Raw genomic sequence first — 19,554 nt, forward strand, 5'->3', positions numbered from 1 at the left:
GAGGGCGCTATTCTCTCCATCCTGGATCCCTCCTCGTTCCTAGTGGCAGATCAGGTCGCCCCCCAATAGCAGCAACCGGACTGCGCCTCCCAAAGGAAGACACAGCCGGAAGGCCGAGGGACTAGCGTCTCTACACACCAGGACCTTCTGACCAGACCAGCTGTTACACTTGATCTTAGCCAAAAGGCCGAGAAGCGATAACCAGAATGGGCGCCCAGCTACTCACCTGCCGTTCGCTGGCGCTTGTTCAGCTTGCGGTGAGCCTTGGGCACAGTGCCGCCTTTTCCTCATCTAGGTGTAAGCAGGCTACAAATAGCAACAGAGACAAAGTCACCAGAGCAGCAAACAACCTCTAAACCCTTGAAACCCAGCTCCCCTTCTTAACCTTGTCCATTCCTCCCCCTCCCCTCCAGACATACCTTGCACCTCTGTCTCTCCTGCTCAGCTGCTACCGCTGATAAGGTGCCTAACGAGGTTGCTGGATCACCTGGTCGGGTCCTCTTCAGCTGCAAGTAGGGTAGATAGAGCAAGCAATTAAGCACCACCTGCTGCTGATTGCTCGCAATCACTCAATAATGCAATTAATTAAACTTTTAATTGATTGATAACCTAGATGTTGCTCAGATTTCCCTCCAAAACGTTTGTGCTGTCATTGCAAAGACCAGCATGCTGCAGGCTGCAGCAAATTTGCATAATTAATCCCGCCCACTTTTCCAACACTGATAATGCACGCTGCCAGCCAGCCAGCCAGCCAGCCAGCCAGCCAGCCAGCCAGCCAGCCAGCCAGCAATACATACTCTGACTTCTTCACAATGGATATGTACTGGACACTTTTATTCCATGAAGTGATTACACAGATTTACATGATAACAATGATTAAATAAATACATGGGATCAGGTGAAAAGAATTGCATCGTGCACAGCACATGATAGAGAATAACAATCAGACTAGCGATCAATCCAAACGAAACAATAACAGTTAACAAACATTGCTACAAGTGTCCATAATTCAAGGAATGTCATGTTTTTGGTCCGTTCCGTCCAGGCTTCATTCAGGCATGCCATGCCGCAGACAGGGGGAGGCAGAGCTCGCACTTAGACAGAACAGAGAAAAAAGCAGGGAAGGAAGGAAGGAAGAAGGAGAACAAGTTTGCCTTCGTTCTCGCCAAGTGAGAGTCCAGTGGCTTTTTGCATTTTTTGTTCAATCAAAAAATCTATTTTTTAACCAGCATAAGAGAGGTGCACCGGTCCTGGAGGTACTGCAATACCAGGTCAATGCGTGGAGTGGACAGAGCAAGCTCTTCTTCCATCTCCCTGTTCCAAAAATCCATTTAATATATGGTCCCCAGATAGGGGACGTATCAGATATTAAACTGATAAGAACAGATACTACACTTGATCTTAGCCAAAAGGCCGAGAAGCGATAACCAGAATGGGCGCCCAGCTACTCACCTGCCGTTCGCTGGCGCTTGTTCAGCTTGCGGTGAGCCTTGGGCACAGTGCCGCCTTTTCCTCATCTAGGTGTAAGCAGGCTACAAATAGCAACAGAGACAAAGTCACCAGAGCAGCAAACAACCTCTAAACCCTTGAAACCCAGCTCCCCTTCTTAACCTTGTCCATTCCTCCCCCTCCCCTCCAGACATACCTTGCACCTCTGTCTCTCCTGCTCAGCTGCTACCGCTGATAAGGTGCCTAACGAGGTTGCTGGATCACCTGGTCGGGTCCTCTTCAGCTGCAAGTAGGGTAGATAGAGCAAGCAATTAAGCACCACCTGCTGCTGATTGCTCGCAATCACTCAATAATGCAATTAATTAAACTTTTAATTGATTGATAACCTAGATGTTGCTCAGATTTCCCTCCAAAACGTTTGTGCTGTCATTGCAAAGACCAGCATGCTGCAGGCTGCAGCAAATTTGCATAATTAATCCCGCCCACTTTTCCAACACTGATAATGCACGCTGCCAGCCAGCCAGCCAGCCAGCCAGCCAGCCAGCCAGCCAGCCAGCCAGCCAGCAATACATACTCTGACTTCTTCACAATGGATATGTACTGGACACTTTTATTCCATGAAGTGATTACACAGATTTACATGATAACAATGATTAAATAAATACATGGGATCAGGTGAAAAGAATTGCATCGTGCACAGCACATGATAGAGAATAACAATCAGACTAGCGATCAATCCAAACGAAACAATAACAGTTAACAAACATTGCTACAAGTGTCCATAATTCAAGGAATGTCATGTTTTTGGTCCGTTCCGTCCAGGCTTCATTCAGGCATGCCATGCCGCAGACAGGGGGAGGCAGAGCTCGCACTTAGACAGAACAGAGAAAAAAGCAGGGAAGGAAGGAAGGAAGAAGGAGAACAAGTTTGCCTTCGTTCTCGCCAAGTGAGAGTCCAGTGGCTTTTTGCATTTTTTGTTCAATCAAAAAATCTATTTTTTAACCAGCATAAGAGAGGTGCACCGGTCCTGGAGGTACTGCAATACCAGGTCAATGCGTGGAGTGGACAGAGCAAGCTCTTCTTCCATCTCCCTGTTCCAAAAATCCATTTAATATATGGTCCCCAGATAGGGGACGTATCAGATATTAAACTGATAAGAACAGATACTACACTTGATCTTAGCCAAAAGGCCGAGAAGCGATAACCAGAATGGGCGCCCAGCTACTCACCTGCCGTTCGCTGGCGCTTGTTCAGCTTGCGGTGAGCCTTGGGCACAGTGCCGCCTTTTCCTCATCTAGGTGTAAGCAGGCTACAAATAGCAACAGAGACAAAGTCACCAGAGCAGCAAACAACCTCTAAACCCTTGAAACCCAGCTCCCCTTCTTAACCTTGTCCATTCCTCCCCCTCCCCTCCAGACATACCTTGCACCTCTGTCTCTCCTGCTCAGCTGCTACCGCTGATAAGGTGCCTAACGAGGTTGCTGGATCACCTGGTCGGGTCCTCTTCAGCTGCAAGTAGGGTAGATAGAGCAAGCAATTAAGCACCACCTGCTGCTGATTGCTCGCAATCACTCAATAATGCAATTAATTAAACTTTTAATTGATTGATAACCTAGATGTTGCTCAGATTTCCCTCCAAAACGTTTGTGCTGTCATTGCAAAGACCAGCATGCTGCAGGCTGCAGCAAATTTGCATAATTAATCCCGCCCACTTTTCCAACACTGATAATGCACGCTGCCAGCCAGCCAGCCAGCCAGCCAGCCAGCCAGCCAGCCAGCCAGCCAGCCAGCAATACATACTCTGACTTCTTCACAATGGATATGTACTGGACACTTTTATTCCATGAAGTGATTACACAGATTTACATGATAACAATGATTAAATAAATACATGGGATCAGGTGAAAAGAATTGCATCGTGCACAGCACATGATAGAGAATAACAATCAGACTAGCGATCAATCCAAACGAAACAATAACAGTTAACAAACATTGCTACAAGTGTCCATAATTCAAGGAATGTCATGTTTTTGGTCCGTTCCGTCCAGGCTTCATTCAGGCATGCCATGCCGCAGACAGGGGGAGGCAGAGCTCGCACTTAGACAGAACAGAGAAAAAAGCAGGGAAGGAAGGAAGGAAGAAGGAGAACAAGTTTGCCTTCGTTCTCGCCAAGTGAGAGTCCAGTGGCTTTTTGCATTTTTTGTTCAATCAAAAAATCTATTTTTTAACCAGCATAAGAGAGGTGCACCGGTCCTGGAGGTACTGCAATACCAGGTCAATGCGTGGAGTGGACAGAGCAAGCTCTTCTTCCATCTCCCTGTTCCAAAAATCCATTTAATATATGGTCCCCAGATAGGGGACGTATCAGATATTAAACTGATAAGAACAGATACTACACTTGATCTTAGCCAAAAGGCCGAGAAGCGATAACCAGAATGGGCGCCCAGCTACTCACCTGCCGTTCGCTGGCGCTTGTTCAGCTTGCGGTGAGCCTTGGGCACAGTGCCGCCTTTTCCTCATCTAGGTGTAAGCAGGCTACAAATAGCAACAGAGACAAAGTCACCAGAGCAGCAAACAACCTCTAAACCCTTGAAACCCAGCTCCCCTTCTTAACCTTGTCCATTCCTCCCCCTCCCCTCCAGACATACCTTGCACCTCTGTCTCTCCTGCTCAGCTGCTACCGCTGATAAGGTGCCTAACGAGGTTGCTGGATCACCTGGTCGGGTCCTCTTCAGCTGCAAGTAGGGTAGATAGAGCAAGCAATTAAGCACCACCTGCTGCTGATTGCTCGCAATCACTCAATAATGCAATTAATTAAACTTTTAATTGATTGATAACCTAGATGTTGCTCAGATTTCCCTCCAAAACGTTTGTGCTGTCATTGCAAAGACCAGCATGCTGCAGGCTGCAGCAAATTTGCATAATTAATCCCGCCCACTTTTCCAACACTGATAATGCACGCTGCCAGCCAGCCAGCCAGCCAGCCAGCCAGCCAGCCAGCCAGCCAGCCAGCCAGCAATACATACTCTGACTTCTTCACAATGGATATGTACTGGACACTTTTATTCCATGAAGTGATTACACAGATTTACATGATAACAATGATTAAATAAATACATGGGATCAGGTGAAAAGAATTGCATCGTGCACAGCACATGATAGAGAATAACAATCAGACTAGCGATCAATCCAAACGAAACAATAACAGTTAACAAACATTGCTACAAGTGTCCATAATTCAAGGAATGTCATGTTTTTGGTCCGTTCCGTCCAGGCTTCATTCAGGCATGCCATGCCGCAGACAGGGGGAGGCAGAGCTCGCACTTAGACAGAACAGAGAAAAAAGCAGGGAAGGAAGGAAGGAAGAAGGAGAACAAGTTTGCCTTCGTTCTCGCCAAGTGAGAGTCCAGTGGCTTTTTGCATTTTTTGTTCAATCAAAAAATCTATTTTTTAACCAGCATAAGAGAGGTGCACCGGTCCTGGAGGTACTGCAATACCAGGTCAATGCGTGGAGTGGACAGAGCAAGCTCTTCTTCCATCTCCCTGTTCCAAAAATCCATTTAATATATGGTCCCCAGATAGGGGACGTATCAGATATTAAACTGATAAGAACAGATACTACACTTGATCTTAGCCAAAAGGCCGAGAAGCGATAACCAGAATGGGCGCCCAGCTACTCACCTGCCGTTCGCTGGCGCTTGTTCAGCTTGCGGTGAGCCTTGGGCACAGTGCCGCCTTTTCCTCATCTAGGTGTAAGCAGGCTACAAATAGCAACAGAGACAAAGTCACCAGAGCAGCAAACAACCTCTAAACCCTTGAAACCCAGCTCCCCTTCTTAACCTTGTCCATTCCTCCCCCTCCCCTCCAGACATACCTTGCACCTCTGTCTCTCCTGCTCAGCTGCTACCGCTGATAAGGTGCCTAACGAGGTTGCTGGATCACCTGGTCGGGTCCTCTTCAGCTGCAAGTAGGGTAGATAGAGCAAGCAATTAAGCACCACCTGCTGCTGATTGCTCGCAATCACTCAATAATGCAATTAATTAAACTTTTAATTGATTGATAACCTAGATGTTGCTCAGATTTCCCTCCAAAACGTTTGTGCTGTCATTGCAAAGACCAGCATGCTGCAGGCTGCAGCAAATTTGCATAATTAATCCCGCCCACTTTTCCAACACTGATAATGCACGCTGCCAGCCAGCCAGCCAGCCAGCCAGCCAGCCAGCCAGCCAGCCAGCCAGCCAGCAATACATACTCTGACTTCTTCACAATGGATATGTACTGGACACTTTTATTCCATGAAGTGATTACACAGATTTACATGATAACAATGATTAAATAAATACATGGGATCAGGTGAAAAGAATTGCATCGTGCACAGCACATGATAGAGAATAACAATCAGACTAGCGATCAATCCAAACGAAACAATAACAGTTAACAAACATTGCTACAAGTGTCCATAATTCAAGGAATGTCATGTTTTTGGTCCGTTCCGTCCAGGCTTCATTCAGGCATGCCATGCCGCAGACAGGGGGAGGCAGAGCTCGCACTTAGACAGAACAGAGAAAAAAGCAGGGAAGGAAGGAAGGAAGAAGGAGAACAAGTTTGCCTTCGTTCTCGCCAAGTGAGAGTCCAGTGGCTTTTTGCATTTTTTGTTCAATCAAAAAATCTATTTTTTAACCAGCATAAGAGAGGTGCACCGGTCCTGGAGGTACTGCAATACCAGGTCAATGCGTGGAGTGGACAGAGCAAGCTCTTCTTCCATCTCCCTGTTCCAAAAATCCATTTAATATATGGTCCCCAGATAGGGGACGTATCAGATATTAAACTGATAAGAACAGATACTACACTTGATCTTAGCCAAAAGGCCGAGAAGCGATAACCAGAATGGGCGCCCAGCTACTCACCTGCCGTTCGCTGGCGCTTGTTCAGCTTGCGGTGAGCCTTGGGCACAGTGCCGCCTTTTCCTCATCTAGGTGTAAGCAGGCTACAAATAGCAACAGAGACAAAGTCACCAGAGCAGCAAACAACCTCTAAACCCTTGAAACCCAGCTCCCCTTCTTAACCTTGTCCATTCCTCCCCCTCCCCTCCAGACATACCTTGCACCTCTGTCTCTCCTGCTCAGCTGCTACCGCTGATAAGGTGCCTAACGAGGTTGCTGGATCACCTGGTCGGGTCCTCTTCAGCTGCAAGTAGGGTAGATAGAGCAAGCAATTAAGCACCACCTGCTGCTGATTGCTCGCAATCACTCAATAATGCAATTAATTAAACTTTTAATTGATTGATAACCTAGATGTTGCTCAGATTTCCCTCCAAAACGTTTGTGCTGTCATTGCAAAGACCAGCATGCTGCAGGCTGCAGCAAATTTGCATAATTAATCCCGCCCACTTTTCCAACACTGATAATGCACGCTGCCAGCCAGCCAGCCAGCCAGCCAGCCAGCCAGCCAGCCAGCCAGCAATACATACTCTGACTTCTTCACAATGGATATGTACTGGACACTTTTATTCCATGAAGTGATTACACAGATTTACATGATAACAATGATTAAATAAATACATGGGATCAGGTGAAAAGAATTGCATCGTGCACAGCACATGATAGAGAATAACAATCAGACTAGCGATCAATCCAAACGAAACAATAACAGTTAACAAACATTGCTACAAGTGTCCATAATTCAAGGAATGTCATGTTTTTGGTCCGTTCCGTCCAGGCTTCATTCAGGCATGCCATGCCGCAGACAGGGGGAGGCAGAGCTCGCACTTAGACAGAACAGAGAAAAAAGCAGGGAAGGAAGGAAGGAAGAAGGAGAACAAGTTTGCCTTCGTTCTCGCCAAGTGAGAGTCCAGTGGCTTTTTGCATTTTTTGTTCAATCAAAAAATCTATTTTTTAACCAGCATAAGAGAGGTGCACCGGTCCTGGAGGTACTGCAATACCAGGTCAATGCGTGGAGTGGACAGAGCAAGCTCTTCTTCCATCTCCCTGTTCCAAAAATCCATTTAATATATGGTCCCCAGATAGGGGACGTATCAGATATTAAACTGATAAGAACAGATACTACACTTGATCTTAGCCAAAAGGCCGAGAAGCGATAACCAGAATGGGCGCCCAGCTACTCACCTGCCGTTCGCTGGCGCTTGTTCAGCTTGCGGTGAGCCTTGGGCACAGTGCCGCCTTTTCCTCATCTAGGTGTAAGCAGGCTACAAATAGCAACAGAGACAAAGTCACCAGAGCAGCAAACAACCTCTAAACCCTTGAAACCCAGCTCCCCTTCTTAACCTTGTCCATTCCTCCCCCTCCCCTCCAGACATACCTTGCACCTCTGTCTCTCCTGCTCAGCTGCTACCGCTGATAAGGTGCCTAACGAGGTTGCTGGATCACCTGGTCGGGTCCTCTTCAGCTGCAAGTAGGGTAGATAGAGCAAGCAATTAAGCACCACCTGCTGCTGATTGCTCGCAATCACTCAATAATGCAATTAATTAAACTTTTAATTGATTGATAACCTAGATGTTGCTCAGATTTCCCTCCAAAACGTTTGTGCTGTCATTGCAAAGACCAGCATGCTGCAGGCTGCAGCAAATTTGCATAATTAATCCCGCCCACTTTTCCAACACTGATAATGCACGCTGCCAGCCAGCCAGCCAGCCAGCCAGCCAGCCAGCCAGCCAGCCAGCCAGCCAGCAATACATACTCTGACTTCTTCACAATGGATATGTACTGGACACTTTTATTCCATGAAGTGATTACACAGATTTACATGATAACAATGATTAAATAAATACATGGGATCAGGTGAAAAGAATTGCATCGTGCACAGCACATGATAGAGAATAACAATCAGACTAGCGATCAATCCAAACGAAACAATAACAGTTAACAAACATTGCTACAAGTGTCCATAATTCAAGGAATGTCATGTTTTTGGTCCGTTCCGTCCAGGCTTCATTCAGGCATGCCATGCCGCAGACAGGGGGAGGCAGAGCTCGCACTTAGACAGAACAGAGAAAAAAGCAGGGAAGGAAGGAAGGAAGAAGGAGAACAAGTTTGCCTTCGTTCTCGCCAAGTGAGAGTCCAGTGGCTTTTTGCATTTTTTGTTCAATCAAAAAATCTATTTTTTAACCAGCATAAGAGAGGTGCACCGGTCCTGGAGGTACTGCAATACCAGGTCAATGCGTGGAGTGGACAGAGCAAGCTCTTCTTCCATCTCCCTGTTCCAAAAATCCATTTAATATATGGTCCCCAGATAGGGGACGTATCAGATATTAAACTGATAAGAACAGATACTACACTTGATCTTAGCCAAAAGGCCGAGAAGCGATAACCAGAATGGGCGCCCAGCTACTCACCTGCCGTTCGCTGGCGCTTGTTCAGCTTGCGGTGAGCCTTGGGCACAGTGCCGCCTTTTCCTCATCTAGGTGTAAGCAGGCTACAAATAGCAACAGAGACAAAGTCACCAGAGCAGCAAACAACCTCTAAACCCTTGAAACCCAGCTCCCCTTCTTAACCTTGTCCATTCCTCCCCCTCCCCTCCAGACATACCTTGCACCTCTGTCTCTCCTGCTCAGCTGCTACCGCTGATAAGGTGCCTAACGAGGTTGCTGGATCACCTGGTCGGGTCCTCTTCAGCTGCAAGTAGGGTAGATAGAGCAAGCAATTAAGCACCACCTGCTGCTGATTGCTCGCAATCACTCAATAATGCAATTAATTAAACTTTTAATTGATTGATAACCTAGATGTTGCTCAGATTTCCCTCCAAAACGTTTGTGCTGTCATTGCAAAGACCAGCATGCTGCAGGCTGCAGCAAATTTGCATAATTAATCCCGCCCACTTTTCCAACACTGATAATGCACGCTGCCAGCCAGCCAGCCAGCCAGCCAGCCAGCCAGCCAGCCAGCCAGCCAGCCAGCCAGCAATACATACTCTGACTTCTTCACAATGGATATGTACTGGACACTTTTATTCCATGAAGTGATTACACAGATTTACATGATAACAATGATTAAATAAATACATGGGATCAGGTGAAAAGAATTGCATCGTGCACAGCACATGATAGAGAATAACAATCAGACTAGCGATCAATCCAAACGAAACAATAACAGTTAACAAACATTGCTACAAGTGTCCATAATTCAAGGAATGTCATGTTTTTGGTCCGTTCCGTCCAGGCTTCATTCAGGCATGCCATGCCGCAGACAGGGGGAGGCAGAGCTCGCACTTAGACAGAACAGAGAAAAAAGCAGGGAAGGAAGGAAGGAAGAAGGAGAACAAGTTTGCCTTCGTTCTCGCCAAGTGAGAGTCCAGTGGCTTTTTGCATTTTTTGTTCAATCAAAAAATCTATTTTTTAACCAGCATAAGAGAGGTGCACCGGTCCTGGAGGTACTGCAATACCAGGTCAATGCGTGGAGTGGACAGAGCAAGCTCTTCTTCCATCTCCCTGTTCCAAAAATCCATTTAATATATGGTCCCCAGATAGGGGACGTATCAGATATTAAACTGATAAGAACAGATACTACACTTGATCTTAGCCAAAAGGCCGAGAAGCGATAACCAGAATGGGCGCCCAGCTACTCACCTGCCGTTCGCTGGCGCTTGTTCAGCTTGCGGTGAGCCTTGGGCACAGTGCCGCCTTTTCCTCATCTAGGTGTAAGCAGGCTACAAATAGCAACAGAGACAAAGTCACCAGAGCAGCAAACAACCTCTAAACCCTTGAAACCCAGCTCCCCTTCTTAACCTTGTCCATTCCTCCCCCTCCCCTCCAGACATACCTTGCACCTCTGTCTCTCCTGCTCAGCTGCTACCGCTGATAAGGTGCCTAACGAGGTTGCTGGATCACCTGGTCGGGTCCTCTTCAGCTGCAAGTAGGGTAGATAGAGCAAGCAATTAAGCACCACCTGCTGCTGATTGCTCGCAATCACTCAATAATGCAATTAATTAAACTTTTAATTGATTGATAACCTAGATGTTGCTCAGATTTCCCTCCAAAACGTTTGTGCTGTCATTGCAAAGACCAGCATGCTGCAGGCTGCAGCAAATTTGCATAATTAATCCCGCCCACTTTTCCAACACTGATAATGCACGCTAGCCAGCCAGCCAGCCAGCCAGCCAGCCAGCCAGCCAGCCAGCAATACATACTCTGACTTCTTCACAATGGATATGTACTGGACACTTTTATTCCATGAAGTGATTACACAGATTTACATGATAACAATGATTAAATAAATACATGGGATCAGGTGAAAAGAATTGCATCGTGCACAGCACATGATAGAGAATAACAATCAGACTAGCGATCAATCCAAACGAAACAATAACAGTTAACAAACATTGCTACAAGTGTCCATAATTCAAGGAATGTCATGTTTTTGGTCCGTTCCGTCCAGGCTTCATTCAGGCATGCCATGCCGCAGACAGGGGGAGGCAGAGCTCGCACTTAGACAGAACAGAGAAAAAAGCAGGAAGGAAGGAAGGAAGAAGGAGAACAAGTTTGCCTTCGTTCTCGCCAAGTGAGAGTCCAGTGGCTTTTTGCATTTTTTGTTCAATCAAAAAATCTATTTTTTAACCAGCATAAGAGAGGTGCACCGGTCCTGGAGGTACTGCAATACCAGGTCAATGCGTGGAGTGGACAGAGCAAGCTCTTCTTCCATCTCCCTGTTCCAAAAATCCATTTAATATATGGTCCCCAGATAGGGGACGTATCAGATATTAAACTGATAAGAACAGATTTTTTGATTTAAAAAAAAGTCTTTATTTCGAAATAAACAGTTTACAGTTTAAAACATATCAGATACTACACTTGATCTTAGCCAAAAGGCCGAGAAGCGATAACCAGAATGGGCGCCCAGCTACTCACCTGCCGTTCGCTGGCGCTTGTTCAGCTTGCGGTGAGCCTTGGGCACAGTGCCGCCTTTTCCTCATCTAGGTGTAAGCAGGCTACAAATAGCAACAGAGACAAAGTCACCAGAGCAGCAAACAACCTCTAAACCCTTGAAACCCAGCTCCCCTTCTTAACCTTGTCCATTCCTCCCCCTCCCCTCCAGACATACCTTGCACCTCTGTCTCTCCTGCTCAGCTGCTACCGCTGATAAGGTGCCTAACGAGGTTGCTGGATCACCTGGTCGGGTCCTCTTCAGCTGCAAGTAGGGTAGATAGAGCAAGCAATTAAGCACCACCTGCTGCTGATTGCTCGCAATCACTCAATAATGCAATTAATTAAACTTTTAATTGATTGATAACCTAGATGTTGCTCAGATTTCCCTCCAAAACGTTTGTGCTGTCATTGCAAAGACCAGCATGCTGCAGGCTGCAGCAAATTTGCATAATTAATCCCGCCCACTTTTCCAACACTGATAATGCACGCTGCCAGCCAGCCAGCCAGCCAGCCAGCCAGCCAGCCAGCCAGCCAGCCAGCAATACATACTCTGACTTCTTCACAATGGATATGTACTGGACACTTTTATTCCATGAAGTGATTACACAGATTTACATGATAACAATGATTAAATAAATACATGGGATCAGGTGAAAAGAATTGCATCGTGCACAGCACATGATAGAGAATAACAATCAGACTAGCGATCAATCCAAACGAAACAATAACAGTTAACAAACATTGCTACAAGTGTCCATAATTCAAGGAATGTCATGTTTTTGGTCCGTTCCGTCCAGGCTTCATTCAGGCATGCCATGCCGCAGACAGGGGGAGGCAGAGCTCGCACTTAGACAGAACAGAGAAAAAAGCAGGGAAGGAAGGAAGGAAGAAGGAGAACAAGTTTGCCTTCGTTCTCGCCAAGTGAGAGTCCAGTGGCTTTTTGCATTTTTTGTTCAATCAAAAAATCTATTTTTTAACCAGCATAAGAGAGGTGCACCGGTCCTGGAGGTACTGCAATACCAGGTCAATGCGTGGAGTGGACAGAGCAAGCTCTTCTTCCATCTCCCTGTTCCAAAAATCCATTTAATATATGGTCCCCAGATAGGGGACGTATCAGATATTAAACTGATAAGAACAGATACTACACTTGATCTTAGCCAAAAGGCCGAGAAGCGATAACCAGAATGGGCGCCCAGCTACTCACCTGCCGTTCGCTGGCGCTTGTTCAGCTTGCGGTGAGCCTTGGGCACAGTGCCGCCTTTTCCTCATCTAGGTGTAAGCAGGCTACAAATAGCAACAGAGACAAAGTCACCAGAGCAGCAAACAACCTCTAAACCCTTGAAACCCAGCTCCCCTTCTTAACCTTGTCCATTCCTCCCCCTCCCCTCCAGACATACCTTGCACCTCTGTCTCTCCTGCTCAGCTGCTACCGCTGATAAGGTGCCTAACGAGGTTGCTGGATCACCTGGTCGGGTCCTCTTCAGCTGCAAGTAGGGTAGATAGAGCAAGCAATTAAGCACCACCTGCTGCTGATTGCTCGCAATCACTCAATAATGCAATTAATTAAACTTTTAATTGATTGATAACCTAGATGTTGCTCAGATTTCCCTCCAAAACGTTTGTGCTGTCATTGCAAAGACCAGCATGCTGCAGGCTGCAGCAAATTTGCATAATTAATCCCGCCCACTTTTCCAACACTGATAATGCACGCTGCCAGCCAGCCAGCCAGCCAGCCAGCCAGCCAGCCAGCCAGCCAGCCAGCCAGCCAGCAATACATACTCTGACTTCTTCACAATGGATATGTACTGGACACTTTTATTCCATGAAGTGATTACACAGATTTACATGATAACAATGATTAAATAAATACATGGGATCAGGTGAAAAGAATTGCATCGTGCACAGCACATGATAGAGAATAACAATCAGACTAGCGATCAATCCAAACGAAACAATAACAGTTAACAAACATTGCTACAAGTGTCCATAATTCAAGGAATGTCATGTTTTTGGTCCGTTCCGTCCAGGCTTCATTCAGGCATGCCATGCCGCAGACAGGGGGAGGCAGAGCTCGCACTTAGACAGAACAGAGAAAAAAGCAGGGAAGGAAGGAAGGAAGAAGGAGAACAAGTTTGCCTTCGTTCTCGCCAAGTGAGAGTCCAGTGGCTTTTTGCATTTTTTGTTCAATCAAAAAATCTATTTTTTAACCAGCATAAGAGAGGTGCACCGGTCCTGGAGGTACTGCAATACCAGGTCAATGCGTGGAGTGGACAGAGCAAGCTCTTCTTCCATCTCCCTGTTCCAAAAATCCATTTAATATATGGTCCCCAGATAGGGGACGTATCAGATATTAAACTGATAAGAACAGATACTACACTTGATCTTAGCCAAAAGGCCGAGAAGCGATAACCAGAATGGGCGCCCAGCTACTCACCTGCCGTTCGCTGGCGCTTGTTCAGCTTGCGGTGAGCCTTGGGCACAGTGCCGCCTTTTCCTCATCTAGGTGTAAGCAGGCTACAAATAGCAACAGAGACAAAGTCACCAGAGCAGCAAACAACCTCTAAACCCTTGAAACCCAGCTCCCCTTCTTAACCTTGTCCATTCCTCCCCCTCCCCTCCAGACATACCTTGCACCTCTGTCTCTCCTGCTCAGCTGCTACCGCTGATAAGGTGCCTAACGAGGTTGCTGGATCACCTGGTCGGGTCCTCTTCAGCTGCAAGTAGGGTAGATAGAGCAAGCAATTAAGCACCACCTGCTGCTGATTGCTCGCAATCACTCAATAATGCAATTAATTAAACTTTTAATTGATTGATAACCTAGATGTTGCTCAGATTTCCCTCCAAAACGTTTGTGCTGTCATTGCAAAGACCAGCATGCTGCAGGCTGCAGCAAATTTGCATAATTAATCCCGCCCACTTTTCCAACACTGATAATGCACGCTGCCAGCCAGCCAGCCAGCCAGCCAGCCAGCCAGCCAGCCAGCCAGCCAGCAATACATACTCTGACTTCTTCACAATGGATATGTACTGGACACTTTTATTCCATGAAGTGATTACACAGATTTACATGATAACAATGATTAAATAAATACATGGGATCAGGTGAAAAGAATTGCATCGTGCACAGCACATGATAGAGAATAACAATCAGACTAGCGATCAATCCAAACGAAACAATAACAGTTAACAAACATTGCTACAAGTGTCCATAATTCAAGGAATGTCATGTTTTTGGTCCGTTCCGTCCAGGCTTCATTCAGGCATGCCATGCCGCAGACAGGGGGAGGCAGAGCTCGCACTTAGACAGAACAGAGAAAAAAGCAGGGAAGGAAGGAAGGAAGAAGGAGAACAAGTTTGCCTTCGTTCTCGCCAAGTGAGAGTCCAGTGGCTTTTTGCATTTTTTGTTCAATCAAAAAATCTATTTTTTAACCAGCATAAGAGAGGTGCACCGGTCCTGGAGGTACTGCAATACCAGGTCAATGCGTGGAGTGGACAGAGCAAGCTCTTCTTCCATCTCCCTGTTCCAAAAATCCATTTAATATATGGTCCCCAGATAGGGGACGTATCAGATATTAAACTGATAAGAACAGATACTACACTTGATCTTAGCCAAAAGGCCGAGAAGCGATAACCAGAATGGGCGCCCAGCTACTCACCTGCCGTTCGCTGGCGCTTGTTCAGCTTGCGGTGAGCCTTGGGCACAGTGCCGCCTTTTCCTCATCTAGGTGTAAGCAGGCTACAAATAGCAACAGAGACAAAGTCACCAGAGCAGCAAACAACCTCTAAACCCTTGAAACCCAGCTCCCCTTCTTAACCTTGTCCATTCCTCCCCCTCCCCTCCAGACATACCTTGCACCTCTGTCTCTCCTGCTCAGCTGCTACCGCTGATAAGGTGCCTAACGAGGTTGCTGGATCACCTGGTCGGGTCCTCTTCAGCTGCAAGTAGGGTAGATAGAGCAAGCAATTAAGCACCACCTGCTGCTGATTGCTCGCAATCACTCAATAATGCAATTAATTAAACTTTTAATTGATTGATAACCTAGATGTTGCTCAGATTTCCCTCCAAAACGTTTGTGCTGTCATTGCAAAGACCAGCATGCTGCAGGCTGCAGCAAATTTGCATAATTAATCCCGCCCACTTTTCCAACACTGATAATGCACGCTGCCAGCCAGCCAGCCAGCCAGCCAGCCAGCCAGCCAGCCAGCCAGCCAGCCAGCAATACATACTCTGACTTCTTCACAATGGATATGTACTGGACACTTTTATTCCATGAAGTGATTACACAGATTTACATGATAACAATGATTAAATAAATACATGGGATCAGGTGAAAAGAATTGCATCGTGCACAGCACATGATAGAGAATAACAATCAGACTAGCGATCAATCCAAACGAAACAATAACAGTTAACAAACATTGCTACAAGTGTCCATAATTCAAGGAATGTCATGTTTTTGGTCCGTTCCGTCCAGGCTTCATTCAGGCATGCCATGCCGCAGACAGGGGGAGGCAGAGCTCGCACTTAGACAGAACAGAGAAAAAAGCAGGGAAGGAAGGAAGGAAGAAGGAGAACAAGTTTGCCTTCGTTCTCGCCAAGTGAGAGTCCAGTGGCTTTTTGCATTTTTTGTTCAATCAAAAAATCTATTTTTTAACCAGCATAAGAGAGGTGCACCGGTCCTGGAGGTACTGCAATACCAGGTCAATGCGTGGAGTGGACAGAGCAAGCTCTTCTTCCATCTCCCTGTTCCAAAAATCCATTTAATATATGGTCCCCAGATAGGGGACGTATCAGATATTAAACTGATAAGAACAGATACTACACTTGATCTTAGCCAAAAGGCCGAGAAGCGATAACCAGAATGGGCGCCCAGCTACTCACCTGCCGTTCGCTGGCGCTTGTTCAGCTTGCGGTGAGCCTTGGGCACAGTGCCGCCTTTTCCTCATCTAGGTGTAAGCAGGCTACAAATAGCAACAGAGACAAAGTCACCAGAGCAGCAAACAACCTCTAAACCCTTGAAACCCAGCTCCCCTTCTTAACCTTGTCCATTCCTCCCCCTCCCCTCCAGACATACCTTGCACCTCTGTCTCTCCTGCTCAGCTGCTACCGCTGATAAGGTGCCTAACGAGGTTGCTGGATCACCTGGTCGGGTCCTCTTCAGCTGCAAGTAGGGTAGATAGAGCAAGCAATTAAGCACCACCTGCTGCTGATTGCTCGCAATCACTCAATAATGCAATTAATTAAACTTTTAATTGATTGATAACCTAGATGTTGCTCAGATTTCCCTCCAAAACGTTTGTGCTGTCATTGCAAAGACCAGCATGCTGCAGGCTGCAGCAAATTTGCATAATTAATCCCGCCCACTTTTCCAACACTGATAATGCACGCTGCCAGCCAGCCAGCCAGCCAGCCAGCCAGCCAGCCAGCCAGCCAGCCAGCCAGCAATACATACTCTGACTTCTTCACAATGGATATGTACTGGACACTTTTATTCCATGAAGTGATTACACAGATTTACATGATAACAATGATTAAATAAATACATGGGATCAGGTGAAAAGAATTGCATCGTGCACAGCACATGATAGAGAATAACAATCAGACTAGCGATCAATCCAAACGAAACAATAACAGTTAACAAACATTGCTACAAGTGTCCATAATTCAAGGAATGTCATGTTTTTGGTCCGTTCCGTCCAGGCTTCATTCAGGCATGCCATGCCGCAGACAGGGGGAGGCAGAGCTCGCACTTAGACAGAACAGAGAAAAAAGCAGGGAAGGAAGGAAGGAAGAAGGAGAACAAGTTTGCCTTCGTTCTCGCCAAGTGAGAGTCCAGTGGCTTTTTGCATTTTTTGTTCAATCAAAAAATCTATTTTTTAACCAGCATAAGAGAGGTGCACCGGTCCTGGAGGTACTGCAATACCAGGTCAATGCGTGGAGTGGACAGAGCAAGCTCTTCTTCCATCTCCCTGTTCCAAAAATCCATTTAATATATGGTCCCCAGATAGGGGACGTATCAGATATTAAACTGATAAGAACAGATACTACACTTGATCTTAGCCAAAAGGCCGAGAAGCGATAACCAGAATGGGCGCCCAGCTACTCACCTGCCGTTCGCTGGCGCTTGTTCAGCTTGCGGTGAGCCTTGGGCACAGTGCCGCCTTTTCCTCATCTAGGTGTAAGCAGGCTACAAATAGCAACAGAGACAAAGTCACCAGAGCAGCAAACAACCTCTAAACCCTTGAAACCCAGCTCCCCTTCTTAACCTTGTCCATTCCTCCCCCTCCCCTCCAGACATACCTTGCACCTCTGTCTCTCCTGCTCAGCTGCTACCGCTGATAAGGTGCCTAACGAGGTTGCTGGATCACCTGGTCGGGTCCTCTTCAGCTGCAAGTAGGGTAGATAGAGCAAGCAATTAAGCACCACCTGCTGCTGATTGCTCGCAATCACTCAATAATGCAATTAATTAAACTTTTAATTGATTGATAACCTAGATGTTGCTCAGATTTCCCTCCAAAACGTTTGTGCTGTCATTGCAAAGACCAGCATGCTGCAGGCTGCAGCAAATTTGCATAATTAATCCCGCCCACTTTTCCAACACTGATAATGCACGCTGCCAGCCAGCCAGCCAGCCAGCCAGCCAGCCAGCCAGCCAGCCAGCAATACATACTCTGACTTCTTCACAATGGATATGTACTGGACACTTTTATTCCATGAAGTGATTACACAGATTTACATGATAACAATGATTAAATAAATACATGGGATCAGGTGAAAAGAATTGCATCGTGCACAGCACATGATAGAGAATAACAATCAGACTAGCGATCAATCCAAACGAAACAATAACAGTTAACAAACATTGCTACAAGTGTCCATAATTCAAGGAATGTCATGTTTTTGGTCCGTTCCGTCCAGGCTTCATTCAGGCATGCCATGCCGCAGACAGGGGGAGGCAGAGCTCGCACTTAGACAGAACAGAGAAAAAAGCAGGGAAGGAAGGAAGGAAGAAGGAGAACAAGTTTGCCTTCGTTCTCGCCAAGTGAGAGTCCAGTGGCTTTTTGCATTTTTTGTTCAATCAAAAAATCTATTTTTTAACCAGCATAAGAGAGGTGCACCGGTCCTGGAGGTACTGCAATACCAGGTCAATGCGTGGAGTGGACAGAGCAAGCTCTTCTTCCATCTCCCTGTTCCAAAAATCCATTTAATATATGGTCCCCAGATAGGGGACGTATCAGATATTAAACTGATAAGAACAGATACTACACTTGATCTTAGCCAAAAGGCCGAGAAGCGATAACCAGAATGGGCGCCCAGCTACTCACCTGCCGTTCGCTGGCGCTTGTTCAGCTTGCGGTGAGCCTTGGGCACAGTGCCGCCTTTTCCTCATCTAGGTGTAAGCAGGCTACAAATAGCAACAGAGACAAAGTCACCAGAGCAGCAAACAACCTCTAAACCCTTGAAACCCAGCTCCCCTTCTTAACCTTGTCCATTCCTCCCCCTCCCCTCCAGACATACCTTGCACCTCTGTCTCTCCTGCTCAGCTGCTACCGCTGATAAGGTGCCTAACGAGGTTGCTGGATCACCTGGTCGGGTCCTCTTCAGCTGCAAGTAGGGTAGATAGAGCAAGCAATTAAGCACCACCTGCTGCTGATTGCTCGCAATCACTCAATAATGCAATTAATTAAACTTTTAATTGATTGATAACCTAGATGTTGCTCAGATTTCCCTCCAAAACGTTTGTGCTGTCATTGCAAAGACCAGCATGCTGCAGGCTGCAGCAAATTTGCATAATTAATCCCGCCCACTTTTCCAACACTGATAATGCACGCTGCCAGCCAGCCAGCCAGCCAGCCAGCCAGCCAGCCAGCCAGCCAGCCAGCCAGCAATACATACTCTGACTTCTTCACAATGGATATGTACTGGACACTTTTATTCCATGAAGTGATTACACAGATTTACATGATAACAATGATTAAATAAATACATGGGATCAGGTGAAAAGAATTGCATCGTGCACAGCACATGATAGAGAATAACAATCAGACTAGCGATCAATCCAAACGAAACAATAACAGTTAACAAACATTGCTACAAGTGTCCATAATTCAAGGAATGTCATGTTTTTGGTCCGTTCCGTCCAGGCTTCATTCAGGCATGCCATGCCGCAGACAGGGGGAGGCAGAGCTCGCACTTAGACAGAACAGAGAAAAAAGCAGGGAAGGAA

At 46.5% G+C, this 19,554-nt stretch overlaps 14 non-coding genes and 1 pseudogene across 14 annotated transcripts; all 15 read right to left on the bottom strand.

Annotated features, from left to right (window-relative positions):
* Positions 1-1,234: 1,234 nt before the first annotated feature.
* Positions 1,235-1,425, bottom strand: LOC134583970 (U2 spliceosomal RNA). Its single transcript, XR_010086334.1, has one exon. It is a non-coding gene; the product is annotated as a U2 spliceosomal RNA (small nuclear RNA).
* Positions 1,426-2,460: 1,035 nt separating this feature from the next.
* Positions 2,461-2,651, bottom strand: LOC134583971 (U2 spliceosomal RNA). Its single transcript, XR_010086335.1, has one exon. It is a non-coding gene; the product is annotated as a U2 spliceosomal RNA (small nuclear RNA).
* A 1,035-nt stretch (positions 2,652-3,686) lies between these two features.
* Positions 3,687-3,877, bottom strand: LOC134583972 (U2 spliceosomal RNA). Its single transcript, XR_010086336.1, has one exon. It is a non-coding gene; the product is annotated as a U2 spliceosomal RNA (small nuclear RNA).
* A 1,035-nt stretch (positions 3,878-4,912) lies between these two features.
* LOC134583973 (U2 spliceosomal RNA) lies at positions 4,913-5,103 on the bottom strand. The gene has a single exon (XR_010086337.1). It is a non-coding gene; the product is annotated as a U2 spliceosomal RNA (small nuclear RNA).
* Positions 5,104-6,138: 1,035 nt separating this feature from the next.
* On the bottom strand, positions 6,139-6,329 carry LOC134583974 (U2 spliceosomal RNA). The gene has a single exon (XR_010086338.1). It is a non-coding gene; the product is annotated as a U2 spliceosomal RNA (small nuclear RNA).
* A 1,027-nt stretch (positions 6,330-7,356) lies between these two features.
* LOC134583976 (U2 spliceosomal RNA) lies at positions 7,357-7,547 on the bottom strand. Its single transcript, XR_010086339.1, has one exon. It is a non-coding gene; the product is annotated as a U2 spliceosomal RNA (small nuclear RNA).
* Positions 7,548-8,582: 1,035 nt separating this feature from the next.
* On the bottom strand, positions 8,583-8,773 carry LOC134583977 (U2 spliceosomal RNA). Its single transcript, XR_010086340.1, has one exon. It is a non-coding gene; the product is annotated as a U2 spliceosomal RNA (small nuclear RNA).
* Positions 8,774-9,812: 1,039 nt separating this feature from the next.
* Positions 9,813-10,003, bottom strand: LOC134583979 (U2 spliceosomal RNA). Its single transcript, XR_010086341.1, has one exon. It is a non-coding gene; the product is annotated as a U2 spliceosomal RNA (small nuclear RNA).
* Positions 10,004-11,026: 1,023 nt separating this feature from the next.
* LOC134584142 (U2 spliceosomal RNA) lies at positions 11,027-11,281 on the bottom strand (annotated as a pseudogene).
* Positions 11,282-12,312: 1,031 nt separating this feature from the next.
* On the bottom strand, positions 12,313-12,503 carry LOC134583980 (U2 spliceosomal RNA). The gene has a single exon (XR_010086342.1). It is a non-coding gene; the product is annotated as a U2 spliceosomal RNA (small nuclear RNA).
* Positions 12,504-13,542: 1,039 nt separating this feature from the next.
* On the bottom strand, positions 13,543-13,733 carry LOC134583981 (U2 spliceosomal RNA). The gene has a single exon (XR_010086343.1). It is a non-coding gene; the product is annotated as a U2 spliceosomal RNA (small nuclear RNA).
* Positions 13,734-14,764: 1,031 nt separating this feature from the next.
* LOC134583982 (U2 spliceosomal RNA) lies at positions 14,765-14,955 on the bottom strand. Its single transcript, XR_010086344.1, has one exon. It is a non-coding gene; the product is annotated as a U2 spliceosomal RNA (small nuclear RNA).
* A 1,035-nt stretch (positions 14,956-15,990) lies between these two features.
* Positions 15,991-16,181, bottom strand: LOC134583983 (U2 spliceosomal RNA). Its single transcript, XR_010086345.1, has one exon. It is a non-coding gene; the product is annotated as a U2 spliceosomal RNA (small nuclear RNA).
* A 1,035-nt stretch (positions 16,182-17,216) lies between these two features.
* LOC134583984 (U2 spliceosomal RNA) lies at positions 17,217-17,407 on the bottom strand. Its single transcript, XR_010086346.1, has one exon. It is a non-coding gene; the product is annotated as a U2 spliceosomal RNA (small nuclear RNA).
* A 1,027-nt stretch (positions 17,408-18,434) lies between these two features.
* On the bottom strand, positions 18,435-18,625 carry LOC134583985 (U2 spliceosomal RNA). The gene has a single exon (XR_010086347.1). It is a non-coding gene; the product is annotated as a U2 spliceosomal RNA (small nuclear RNA).
* Positions 18,626-19,554: the final 929 nt, after the last annotated feature.

The sequence above is a fragment of the Pelobates fuscus genome, chromosome 13 (genome assembly GCF_036172605.1).
Source record: "Pelobates fuscus isolate aPelFus1 chromosome 13, aPelFus1.pri, whole genome shotgun sequence".
Classification (NCBI taxonomy): domain Eukaryota; kingdom Metazoa; phylum Chordata; class Amphibia; order Anura; family Pelobatidae; genus Pelobates; species Pelobates fuscus.